The sequence below is a fragment of the Sinocyclocheilus anshuiensis genome, unplaced genomic scaffold (genome assembly GCF_001515605.1).
Source record: "Sinocyclocheilus anshuiensis isolate Anshui unplaced genomic scaffold, SAMN03320099.WGS_v1.1 scaffold518, whole genome shotgun sequence".
In the NCBI taxonomy this organism is placed as follows: Eukaryota; Metazoa; Chordata; class Actinopteri; order Cypriniformes; family Cyprinidae; genus Sinocyclocheilus; species Sinocyclocheilus anshuiensis.
This window is the reverse complement of record NW_015544151.1, coordinates 29,322-43,141: the sequence shown is the minus strand read 5'-3', so window position 1 is coordinate 43,141 and position 13,820 is coordinate 29,322. Positions and strand designations below refer to the sequence as shown.

Sequence of the window (13,820 nt, the reverse complement as noted above, 5' to 3'; positions counted from 1 at the left end):
GAGATGCTGCTGGCGCTCGTTGTGGAGACTCTGCCGGGGCTCGATGTGGACACTCTGCCTGGGCTCGATGTGGAGATGCTGCCGGGGCTCGATGTGGAGTTGCTGCCGGGGCTCGATGTGGACACTCTGCTGGGGCTGGGAAATTGTATGTATTTACTCAAAGAGTTCTTACCTTTATAGTCCAAAAATATATTTAAATGCACAGTAATATGTGCCTTTCTCTGGCAATTATATTTATATGGAATCGACAGGACAGTGCAAGCATCTATCCTTATACTGTACAGAAAGTGTCTGTCCAGAAAAAACAATTGATCCATGTGCCTAATAAAATTATTTTTTTTAATATATTTATTACAGTTTTTCTCGATTGTTAAAACACAATTCATGAAACAATTCACCATTTTCTCACAACTATAAACACAATCTTAAAACTATACACCAACTTGTGCAAACTTCAAACTTCCAGGTCAAAATATAGTTTAGTCAAAAACATGTTATCTTTTGTCAGAATCAAACTTTGGCCTCAGATGACACACAAACCTGTCAATACACACACTACTTCACTGTCTAGAGAACACTAGTGAGATCAATTCAACACTGTTACTAAAACCTCCTTTTGGGAAACAGGAATCCTTTTGCTAGTCAATGTCTGTTAGAGTATATGACATAAATAGAGGGATGCAAATACAGTAAAATTCAGCATTAAACTTTAAGAAAGGTTTACTTTCATCACACTACTGTAAAGAGACCTTACAGTAGATGAAAAGCACTAGAAGAGAAAAGTTCAAAAACCAAACAACAGAATATACAGTAAACACACATTGGAATATAGTCAGTTACTGTAAATAAATAAATAAATAAATTCATTCATTCAGCATCCTTTGCCAAATTGCATTACAGTATTGGTAGTATCCTTATTTGTTATAGCAGTTTCTTATTCTTTTGACAAAAGACTTCTCTGCCTCCCCTATACAGTCGTCTCTCAGCAAAACATATACGGTTAAAGTTTGGCCCATATGTGCTCAGCCATGCCATACCTAGGCCAAATGTGACAGCTATCAGCCACATTTGGCCCAAACATTCTTGCTATCTGGGTGGACTGCAGTATAGACTAGAACTTTATAATAATAAAAAATGCGTTATTTTTCAGTTTGTCTGAAGATGACAGTTGTGTGTTGCTGTATGTCCCAATGCAAAACAGAAATCTTTATGGAGACGCAGAAGAAGACTGGTTGTAAAATGAGTTCCTATCAGGAGAGAAAGGAGGAGCATGTTGATCATTCTCAGTACCAGAGAGCAGAATCTCCAGAGCCCAGCTGTGTGTCTATGAGGAGTGATAAATCTCTGCCAGAACCCCCTGAACTCAGTGATGGACCAGTGACCTTTAACCCCAGGTGAGACAACAGACAGTATTTAAACATCAGTGATGAAGCTGTGACCTCTGAGCCTGTGTGAGTGCAGACATGCAGCTGAAAGAACTGCTGCAGTAAAATGAGAGTGAGACAATTTAATGAACCCATATTTGAAATCAATGTCTTCTTTAGCCATCGACACCATAATTGAATGCACATTATATGGTTTAACTATATTTTGAGCATCACCACAAATGTATCCATTATAGAGCGCTCTCATCTGAATATGAACCAGATTCATCCATTATCGTCATCAGCTGTGTCCTTTAACAGTGTTTTTGGGAATCTGGTTCCAGTTTTCTGCAGTTCGGAGCATTTCATTCTCATCTTCATGAAGGACAGATTTGAGCTCAAGATCTCTCATCTGAATATGAACCAGATTCATCCATTATCGTCATCAGCTGTGTCCTTTAACAGTGTTTTTGGGAATCTGGTTCCAGTTTTCTGCAGTTCGGAGCATTTCATTCTCATCTTCATGAAGGACAGATTTGAGCTCAAGATCTCGTTTGTGGATCATGATTTTATATATACAGTGTTCGACAGTTAAAACAAACATGGAGAGGATTTTTACTAAGTGTCATTTTAAGAATTAAGCTGGTTCTAGCTCATCTGGGATAGTTTCTGCATAAAAATAGTCTGGGTCTGTATTAAAGCTGTTTATTGTGTCTCAGCTTGTCCAGAGAACGACACACATGACTTTACTAGAAGATCTTTCTTTTCATACTCATTCATTCATTTTATTGTTCTTCTTGCTTCTGTTATGTGGATAGTGATGATCAGCCTGGAGACCAGGATCCTCCTCAACCACCGAATGATGAACTACAAAGAGTCAAAGACCAGCACAAAGCCAGCATGAAGAACAAGTATGAGAGATTATTTGAGGGGATCAAACTCCAGGAGAATGAAAGCCTCCTGAACAGCATCTACACACAGCTCTACATCATAGAGGGAGAGAGAGAAGGAGTGAATGAAGAACATGAGGTTTTACAGATGGAGAAAACAGCCAGAACACAACCCTCACAAGACACTCCAATCGACTGCAATGACATCTTTAAAGCCTCAGCTGAAGCAGGATCTGAGGAGAAAGAGCAGATCAAGACTGTTCTTACTAAAGGCATCGCTGGAATCAGAAAAACCGTCTCTGTGCAGAAGTTAATTCTGGACTGGGCCGAGGGAAAAGCCCATCAGGATGTAGATTTCATGTTTGTGCTTCCATTTCGAGAGCTGAACTTGATCCGAGATCATCAGTACAGTCTTCACAGACTTCTGCTGGACTTTCATCCTGAACTTCAAGATCTGGACTCACAGATTTATGAGGAGTGTAAAGTTGTGTTCATCTTTGATGGTCTGGATGAAAGCAGAATCACACTGATGTTTTCAGACGCTCAGAAAGTTTGTGATGTGACTGAGACTTCATCAGTGGCTGTGTTGATGTCAAAGCGCATGAAAGCAGAGCTGCTTCCCTCTGCTCTCATCTGGATCACCTCCAGACCAGCAGCAACCAATCCAAATACATCCACCGTCTGACAGAAATATTTAAACGGGATGATAGCGGGATAGAATGGTAAAATACGGGAGAATCCCGGGAAAAACGGGATGGTTGACAGTTATCAGATTACCCTGTTTTTATTTATATAAATAATGTATTCCTCATTTATGAGCATTGAAACAGATAGAATATGAGCAGCTGAAAGCACAGCTGTGTGGAAAACATGTTCATAACCATCTCACATTCAGAATTAAATGCAGAATTAAAAACTTTTATACTCCAAACAAAATGTTACTTAGTAGTAAAAATACATTTTCTGATACAATTTCATGTTCTGAGGTAAATTCTGGCTTATTCCTCACAGTGTGTCTTCTTCTAAAGTCTTTCTGCTTTGTTTACGGAGGTGATGTTGGCCTTTACATGTTCATGTGGCTCACGAGGATGAGGCTGCGCTGTGCATGGGTGTGACCACATTACAGATAATGAGCTCAGACAGGAACGATTGTACCTCGCGTTGGTTTCATATGGATTACTTTATTAGGGAATATTTGTTTTCAATTTGAATTGGTTCATTTAAAAGTAGACATTTCAAGTTTTCTATAGACTTATGTTACAGACTCATGTTCTCATGTCTGTGAGGCAAGTATTCGCTGAGTTTCAGTTCATTTTAGTTATGCATTTCAGAAAATTCAACCTGTATTTGTATCAAGGCTCTCAGAGTGTTCGGGAATGACCTCAGTGGTCATTAAAGAGTAAATGGGGAATTCAGGAATGACCTCTGTGGTTGCATTGAAGGGAGAGGAAAGACGAGGGAGTTGGAAATGGCTGCCATGGGTGAGATGATTGAGCTTGGAATGGCCTCCATGGCCGAGATGAGTGCGCTTGAGACGGTCTACATGGCAGAGACAAAGGAACTTAAAAATACTTCTAGATTATGCTGTGAGGCCATTCGGGGCTGCACGCCCTCTGGTAGAAAATAGGCCCACAACATTAAAGATACAGCATTATATTTCATTGTACACATGGGGTACACTTTATCCCTATGTGCATTAAACTCAAATTGAGTGTTTCCAGCAAATACAGCTAGTTTGATTTGTGATGTTCAGACTTGATCTGCGAGTGTTGTTTGTGAGTGTTGATGTGAAGGTGTGTCTCAATGCCCACTGAAGAATTCTTGTACAAAATATGTCATTGCATCTTTGACAGACAATCTCTGTTCATCCTGTTACTGTGTAAATACATAACAGCTGGATTTTCTTTAATAGAACATTTTTACAGTGAAGAAATGCCTCAACCTCACTATGATTTACTTTGAATAAGTCATCAAACTACACGACACTTAAAGCACTTTGTGACTGAATATTGGAAACAGACAACGTGATCTGCTTCTTCACCAACTTTCTATTTTATCAATGAACAAATGCTAAAAAAAAAAACATTATTGCAAATGGTGAAAGAACATGAATTTAATAAAAATCAAGGGTCAAGCATTTCAAATAAAACATTCTCAACAAAACATCAACATTGATCATTACTTATGATTCTGCCTCAGTGTTACTTTTAACACTCTGCTGGTGGCTCCATTATAAATACAGAGCAGTGTTAATTTTACAATGGGGATTTTTCATGTTTAGACTCCACCTAATGTGCTTATGTTCGGATTTACAGATAGCCACTGCAATCATCATGACTTGTGTTCAGAGACCTTCATGTCACATTGGATATTAGATACGTGATCAATAAAATACATTTTATTGTCAGGCACAGAATACAGAAAACATGACTTTAACCATCCATCTCCTCCTCACTGTCTTGCTCTGTTATAGACTTGCTGGATGTTGCCCTTTTGATCAGCACTGTGAAACTGTGTGTTCAGCTCTCCAATCACCAAACTCTCATCTGAATGCGCTGGACCTGTGTGTAAATGACCTTAAGGATTCAGGAGTGAAGCTGCTTTCTTATGGACTGAAGAGTCTAAACTGTCAGCTGGAGATACTAAGGTTTGACTTTCATGTTCATTCATTTATTATTTATTATGTTCAAATATGTGTATGAATAGCTGTTTCATTAATATGACTAGCAGATACACTTTATATTGTAGTATGAATCTATCAGTGGCATTTTCTTGGAGGACACAAGCAGTGTCTCTTCAATAACACCTGATGAAAAAGTAATCATCTGTACTAAAATCAGGGTCCCCAGGTGTCCTGTAAACCTGACATTTCCATGCTGCTAAGAAGACAAGCGGCCACATGCTGGAAAGTTTTGGGAGTGACATCTGCAAAAATGGGATTCGCTTTCATAATCGCAATGATTGACAGATTGATAATCATAATAATAGATGGGACAATAATATAATATGTCAAAATAAATGAGCATGAAGGCTAAAGAACCTTCACTACTTTCAGAAGCATCCTCAGTGATTTGATTTTGGAACCAGGGCAGATATGTGAGACTCAAGAGACTGGTGTGTGGTATGAATACCACTCATTATCACTGGTCCCACCAGCCCACACTGCTTCACACCACTATAGTGCATGTGCAGACTGGGAAGTGATATTTGTATATATTGTATAATTTATCCAAAGATTAAATCATTATTGTAACAGATGTAATCAAAAGAGAGAGGGAGATGGACTTAAATGCAGGAGTCTTATTCAACACAAACTGATACAGTCAAGTATTCAGGTGAATAACTTCAAGTGCATCAACATCTCACAAACGTGATCAAAATATAGAGAACAGCTCGTATAGAGCGCAAAAACCCAGAGGTAAAGAGTAGAGCAGAGGGGAGCTTAGGTAACGGTATGAGTCTGCAAGCCTTGGAAAATTTGTCTACCACAGTGAGGATAGTCATATGACCCTGGGACACCGGGAGATCGATAACAAAATCTATGGCGATGTGGGACCAAGGTCTTCGAGGAATGGTTAAAGGTTGGAGCAACCCAGCAGGCAGTTGTTTGAGTGGTTTATTGATGTTGCAATTTGAGCAGTTCTTGACATACATGGTGATCTCATTCTGCATACCAGTCCACCAAAACTTGTTACTGATTATCTGAAGGGTTGCTGTGATGCCAGGATGCATGCATGGGACATTAGCATGAGTCGTTGACAGAACTCAGGGGGCATGAAGGTCTTATCATTGGGACAGTCAGGTGGCATATGATGTTTAGCCCCCTCCAGTCAATGCCTCCACTCCTCGAATGCAGCCTTCATGGCTAAGAGCTCTCGATTGCCAACATCGTAGATCTGCTCAGTGGGGTTGAGTTTCCAAGAATAGAATGCACAAGGGAACACCTCAGGAGGAGTACTATGTTGTTGGGATGGAATAGCCCCAATGCCTGTAACGGAAGCACCAATTTCAAAAATGAACTCTAGACTTGGATCAGTGTGATGCGGAATGGAAGCTGAGGTAAATCTGGATTTTAATTCTTGAAATGCCTGCTGAGCTTCTGAAGACCAAGAGAGATTGTGAGAGTTCCTTTTGAGCATGGAGGTTAAGGGTGTTGTGATACTGTTGAAACCACAAAATAACTTTCGGTAGAAGTCCACAAAGCCCGGAAAACGTTGTGGCAGGGTAATGGCCAGGTGACAATGGCACTCACTTTGGTTTCATCCATGGCAACTCTTTTGGGACTAATTACATATCAGAGGAACACCATAGATGGTAAGTGAAACTCACATTTCTCTGCTTTGGCAGAGTTTGTTGTCGATCAGGCGTTGGAGAACAGGACCTTACATGTTTGACATGGTCTTCATAGGTACTTGAATAAACAAAGATGTCATCAATATAAACTATTACCCACTTGTTAAACATGTCTCTGAAGATGTCATTTATAACAGCCTGTAACACAGAAGGACTGTTTACGAGCCCCAAATGGCATGACCAAGTACTTGTAATGCCCAGTGCTAGTAGAGAAAGCGGTCTTCAGTTCATCTCCTTCTCATATACAGATGAGATTGTAGGCACTAGGGAGGTCTAGTTTAGTGAAGAATTCGGCTGTTCTGAGCTGTTTTAGGGCTTCAGGTACCAGAGGTAAGGGATAGCAAAACTTTAATGTGATTTCATTCAGTCAATGATAATCGATGTAAGGTCAAAGGTCGCCATCCTTCTTTCCCACGAAAAAGAAACCGACTGATGCTGGAGAGGTGGAGGGCCGGATGAAATCCTTGGCCAGTTCTTCCTTAATGTAATTCTGCATGGCTTCAGATTCTGGTTTTGACAGTGAGAAGAAGTAATTAACTGGCAGTAATTCAATGGCATGGTCGCTTAGTCGATGGAGAGGAAGTTGTGTTGTCTTGACTTTACTGAAAGCTTAGATTAGGTCAGCATACTCAGTGGGAAGATTAAAAACTTGTAAATCCTTGGGTTTAAGCTCAGTGGTGCTAACGTGCAGAGCGGTGACAGGTTGAAGACATTTAGATTGGCAGCTTTGACTCCAATGTGTGATTTCCTTGCCAGCCCATGAGATCTGGGGATTATGTTGCTGGAGCCAGGGTAGACCGAGAATGATGGCATAATTGGGCAAGGGAATTAGGTAGAGGCAAATGATCTCTGTGTGTAGGACTCTAACCTGAAGCGTGAAATCCTGAGTGACATGATGAACATAGCACGAACCCAGTGGTGCTCCATCTAATGCAGCAACTGACAAAGGAGATGCACAAGAAGTCACTAGTATATCATTCTGCTCAGCAAAGTCAATATCAATGAGATTGCCCGCAGCTCTGGAGTCAAGCATAGCAGTAGTACAAATGGTTTTCTCAGAGACAGTCAACTGAACAGGTATTTCCATACAAGAAGATGAGTAAGGCATTAATTAGCATGCACTTACCTAAAATGGATAATGCTGGTTGGGACGAACTTGGCAAGTGGCCTTCACATGACCGGGTTGGCCACAGTATAAGCACAGATGCTGTTTGATTTGATGCTCTTTCTCCTCAGGTGTGAGAGGTGCACAACCAAGCTGCATCAAATTGATTCAAATCCTTTCCTTCATCACGACAAGCCAATTCTGACAGAAGTTCCAAATGTAGCCCCTTGTGAAAGAACAGTTACAAGGTAGCCACTAACGTGTGAAAATTGAGAGCACATGCCACAGCAGTGCTCTCACCCTGTTGAAGGGACAGCAGTTGGTCACCAGCATCTCGGCCATTCCCTCGATGCTTAAACACCTCTCTAAAATGTTGAAGAAATATTTTGAACGAGGGAAAAGTGGATCCTTGGGTTTCCCAGATGGCATTGGCCCAGTTTAAAGCCTTCCCTGTTAGAAACGAGCAGACAAACGAAATCCTTCTTTTGTACATGGAATATAATGTGGGCTGCTGGTTAACACAAAGAGCACTGTAGTAGGAAACCTTTACACTCACCTGGGGACCCATCAAACTTTTCGGGAAAGGTGAGGCATGGATTAACAGATACCGTGCTCATGGTAGACGAGCTTGTGGTGTGAGTTGATGCTTTGCTTGGTGGATAAGCGGAGAGTTTGCAGCATCTTAACTAACTCCTTGGTTAGCATCATCAGCCAGTTGAGCTGTTGCTGATGCATGGCTTGAGCAGAGACCTCAGATGTGAGCTGTTGAAGAGCTGCAGGATCGGTGGATGGTTGAAGTCTACTGTAAAGAACCGTCAGACAGGTTGAGATCCATATGCAGCTTTATTAAAAAATAAAACGCCTTTCAAAAACAGTACAGCCTTTCAAAGTATACTCCTTATGATGATCATCTTTATCCAGTGTCTGTGCTATTTCTTTCCAGAAGATATGACTGATAATAATGTCTTTATACTAGAGTTGTGTATATCTCCCAACTCCCTCACAAAAGTGTTTATCAACACTGGCATCTGTTGTTGCTATGGTCTGTGGTTGTTTGTTTTTGTCAATTTTCCTTTCTCTTCCTTTTCTATTTCAGCTGTGAAACAATGGCCCGGGCCAGTGTGGCCACCTTGTTGCACCTTTGCCCATGGGTGGCCAGTTGAATAGCTCTGTTATAAACCCTACCTGATTAACACATTAATATCACTGTTTATTTGTTTTTGATTTCTCTCTCTCTGCACAGGCTATGTGGGTGTAATCTCACTGCTCAGTCTTGTGAGAGCTTATCATCAGTTTTACAATACTCAACTCGTGTTTTCAAAAAGAAAACACAGAAACACCAATGACACAAACGTAACACTGAAGGTTTAGACTCAAAAAGCCTAATTCACTGATTTCAAACTATACAAATGACACTTAATGTGGCATTATTAAACAAGGTAAAATCTGAGTGCTACTAACCAAGTGTAGCTCATGTGTAGATACTTTGATATGATATACATTACCAGTCAAAAGTTTGGACACACCTTCTTCCGACGCTAAGCAACAATCTTATGTTTGGGAGCAAATTTATAAGAACATATCCATGTACCTTTTTGAAATATTAGTGTAGAGACCTGCGCGGGACGGATTTTTCAGTCCTGCTCCTGCCCACTCCCGCAGAAATACATCTTATCTGGGCCCGCTCCCGCCCGCGACATTCATGTTTTGTCCCGCTCCCGCCCGCAAAAGCCCGCATAAAAGTAATCTATATAGATTTTCTTTCAGCATATCAAAGAAATTTACATTAAATGGTTCTGTAACATCTCCTAAGATCCACAACATCCCAGCATAAATGCTCCTGATAAAATATGTGTTATTTAGGCTAAGCACCAACATTCACAAACCACTGTTATTTTTAACAGAAAAGCAAGCATGGGCTGCTGCGTGCATGGTTTGGCATGGCAGAATGTAAGCAGCGCTTCCTTTATTACCACTAAAAGCTGACATCTCAGCTTTCACAGTTAATAGCGATCTCATAAAGCTCTGTTATAATACAATGAACATATGCATAATGAATCTTTCACAATGCCTACTCTTATGTGTGTTAAAATGAGAGGATTCGTGAGCACGCAATTTCAGCACTGCGGTGAGAGGATTCTAACTTAAATCACCTCTGATTGGCCACTGCGTTCCAGAAATCAACAGCTCAGTCTGTGATTGGCTACATTGCGCAACCCTTTAAACACGTGTTATAAATAGAAACTATGCCTAGCTTGCACGTGTTAATCATTTTAATGTTAATAGTTGTTCTTTTTGCTTTTGTGCAACACATAAATAACAATTTATATTTTTTAGACATTTTCTGTTTAGATAATTTCTATTTTCCGGGAGTCCCGCAAATCATTTTACTCTCCCGCATCCCGCACACACACGAGTCGCTTCCCGCCCGCACCCGCACTCGCCCATCAAGAGTTGCCCCGCGCCGCACCCTGTTGCACTCTGGAGTGCAGGTCTCTATATTAGTGTACATTTCTACTGACATTTTTACTGGAGCATAAATGTATCAGGTGTCTACACTTTTTGTACTTTTGTGAATAAATCTATAAAAATGGACAGCTACCACACTGTGTGTTTGTGACATCTGACTGCCAAACTAATGTGATATTGACTATTTCTGTGTGTGTTTGTAGATTGTCAGGTTGTATGGTGACAGAGAAAGGCTGTCGATATGTGTCTTCAGCTCTGAGTTCAAACCCCTCACACCTGAGAGAGCTGGATCTGAGCTACAATCACCCAGGAGATTCAGGAGTCAAGCTGCTCTCTGAAAAACTGGAGGATCCAAACTGCACACTGGACAAACTCAAGTATGCCAACAAGAATTGTTCATACTCTTTATTGTCTATATATATATATATATATATATATTAATATTAGTGCAGTCAAAATTAACGCGTTAACTTATTAAATTATTAAAAAATTATTTAACGCAGGGGCGGAGCTTAGGATTGGCCACCCCACTCATAACTGCTACTTCTGTCTCTTTTTTCTTGACAAGAAGTGCATTTATTTAGTTGCAGACCATGTTTACGACCACATCAAAGTGGAGATGTTTCAGACATGCACTCCCGCTTCACTTCAGCACCAGGGAGAGCACTGGGAGAAACGGTACTGTGCTTGGAGCACGCGCTCTTCAATTGCACGCACAAAAGCGCCGGCGTGTGCTGTAGTATATATAATTTAATATCAAAGCGTGAAATAAATTACAAGCATCCAATGTCGTGGGCAGTTAAGTCACAAAGTTACCAAAAAGGTGATTAAAGCTGCCTTAAAACTGTGCATGCGTGTTATGTGTTATATGTGTCACATTTAAGAACATGTCTCTGAAATGGTTTTCAAAACTGTCCTGGAGCAGCCCAGCACTGTCTCCCTCATCTAACACACTCGATTCAACAGAAAAGAACTATCAAAAGACCTGCGTAACAAGGTAGTGGAACTTTATAAAGAAGGAAAAGGATACAAACAGGTATCCAGAGCCTTAAAAATGCCTGTCAGTACTGTTCAGTCACTTATTAAGAAGTGGAAAATTCGTGGATCTATTGATACCAAGCCAAGGTCAGGTAGACCAAGAAAGATTTCAGCCAGCCAGCTGCCAGAAGAATTGTTCAGGATACAAAGAAAAACCCACATGTAACCTCAACAGAAATACAGGCTACTCTGGAAAAAGATGGCGTGGTTGTTTGTTTCAAGGAGTACAATACGATGGTATTTGAACAAAAATGAGCTGCATGTTCGAGTTGCCAGAAAGAAGCCTTTACTATGCCAATGCCACAAAAAGCTGGTTACAATATGCCCGACAACACCTTGACACGCCTCACAGCTTCTGGCACACTGTGATTTGGAGTGACGAGACCAAAATAGAGCTTTATGGTCACAACTATAAGCGCTATGTTTGGAGAGGAGTCAACAAGGCCTATAGTGAAAAGAATACCATCCCCACTGTGAAGTATGGTGCTGGCTCACTGATGTTTTGGGGATGTGTGAGCTCTAAAGGTACTGGGAATCTTGTAAAAATTGATGGTAAGATGAATGCAGCATATTATCAGAAAATAATGGCAGACAATTTGCATTCTTCTGCACGAAAGCTGGGCATGGGATGCTCTTGGACTTTCTTGACCCTAAGCACAAGGCCAAGTTGACCCTCCAGTGGTTACAGCAGAGAAAGCTGAAGGTTCTGGCGTGGCTATCACAGTCTCCTGACCTTAATATCACTGAGGCACTCTGGGGAGAACTCAAGAGTACTGTTCATGCGAGACGACCAAAGACTTTGCATGACCTGGAGACATTTTGCCAAGAAGAATGGGTAGCTATACCACCTGCAAGAATTCACGGCCTCATAGACAACTATTATAAAATGCAGACTTTTGAACAGGGGTCATTTCATTTTTTCTTTGTTGCCATGTTTTGTTTTCTGATTGTGCAATTCTGTTATAACTTGTAGTTAAATATGAATCCCATAAGAAATAAAAGAAATGCTTTGTCTGATCACTCATGTTTTCTTAAAAAAAAAAAGAAAAAAGAAAAATATATTACCAATTGTCCAAACTTTTGAGCACAACTGTATGTGTATATATATATATGTACACACACACGCACGCACACACACACACACACACACACACACACACAGCAATAGATAACACTAACAAAGAATAATTTATAGTCAAAGAAATAAATGCATGAGTATAAATGACCTCACACTTTTGAAATTCCCTGATATTCTATCAGTTTATCCTAGTGGAGAAAAAAACACTAAAATGTATTGTAATAAATGTGTTTTGTGCTAAGTATACTACAAATACATTTACATATTTAGGAGCTTAATTAATATACCCTGCAATTACAGTTTTAGTGATATTAAAACACATTTTAGGCATAATATTAAGAAATGTGCAATGTGCAATAAAGAAATACTCCAAATAAAGTTTAATTAGAATTTGATATCAGTAAGTCTTAAGTAATATGTCAGTATACTTAGTATGAAATAAATGTATTTTAAATAAATTATTACACAGGATTTTTTTTACTACTGTATGAAATCCTGAAATCAACACTGCATTATCCTTTGCAGATAAAGCAGTCCCAGAATGCACTGCGTTAAACAAAGTCAAAGTACTTGTCAGACTCTGGGCCAGGTTTTGTGTGTGTCTTTGCTCCCTATGTGCTCCGTCTTCCAGTTTCTCTGTCTCGTGTTTTGAATTCTTTGTTCCCAGGTGTTTCCTATGTTGATTGTCTTATTAGTTCCAGGTGTCCCTTGTCTTCCCCTCATCAGTTCCTGTGTGTTCTAGTTCTTGTCCTTGGTCAGTCGGTAAACGTCATCCTCATGTGTCGAGTCCTGTGATTCCAAGCCTTTGTTCAAATAAACCCTTTTGAGTGACTTTACTCCGTGTCTCCTCGCTCCTTCATTCCCGTGTTCCTCGTGTGTGTGAACCGTGACAGAACGACTGACCAGAACAGTAAGCGGCGCTCCTTCCTCCGTGTTTTGTTTTCGTTTTTTGAACAGTCTTTTGGTTTTCCTTTTCTCCCCTGTTTGTCTCCGCGGTACGAAGACCGCTGTTCTGTGAAGCGTGCCGGCCGCACCGTTGTCAAGCGCCAGCCGGGGCTTTCTCCAGCCCGCTGACCGGGCCGATGTCAAGCCCGTCAGCCGGGGCTATCTCCAGCCCGCTGGCCGCGCCGAAGACAAGCCCGCTGGACGCTCAGAGCCAGCCGCGCCAAGTCAAGTTCACTGGCCACGCATATGGCAAGCCCATCGGACATTAATGTGGCAAGCCCGCCAACTTTCAACACTCCAGTTCGCCGACCACGCCTGTTCCCCCCGATCCAGAAGAGGATGCTAGGGGTGAGGAGAAGGGTGTCGGCTGTGGCCCCAGAGTTCGTTCCAGTGTCAGCTCAGGTCCTGAGTATAGCCCACGGAGGGCTCCCGGTCCCCAGTTCCGCCCAGGAAGGGCTCCCGGTCCCCAGTTCCGCCCAGGAAGGGCTCCCGATCCCCAGTTCAGCCCAGGAAGGGCTCCCGATCCCCAGTTCAGCCCAGGAAGGGCTCCCGAACCCCAGTTCAGCCCAGGAAGGGCT

At 41.3% G+C, this 13,820-nt stretch overlaps 1 pseudogene; it reads left to right on the top strand.

The window, feature by feature from the left end:
• The first annotated feature begins 4,831 nt into the window (after positions 1–4,831).
• Positions 4,832–13,820, top strand: part of LOC107695183 (stonustoxin subunit beta-like) — a 10,928-nt pseudogene continuing 1,939 nt past the window's right edge.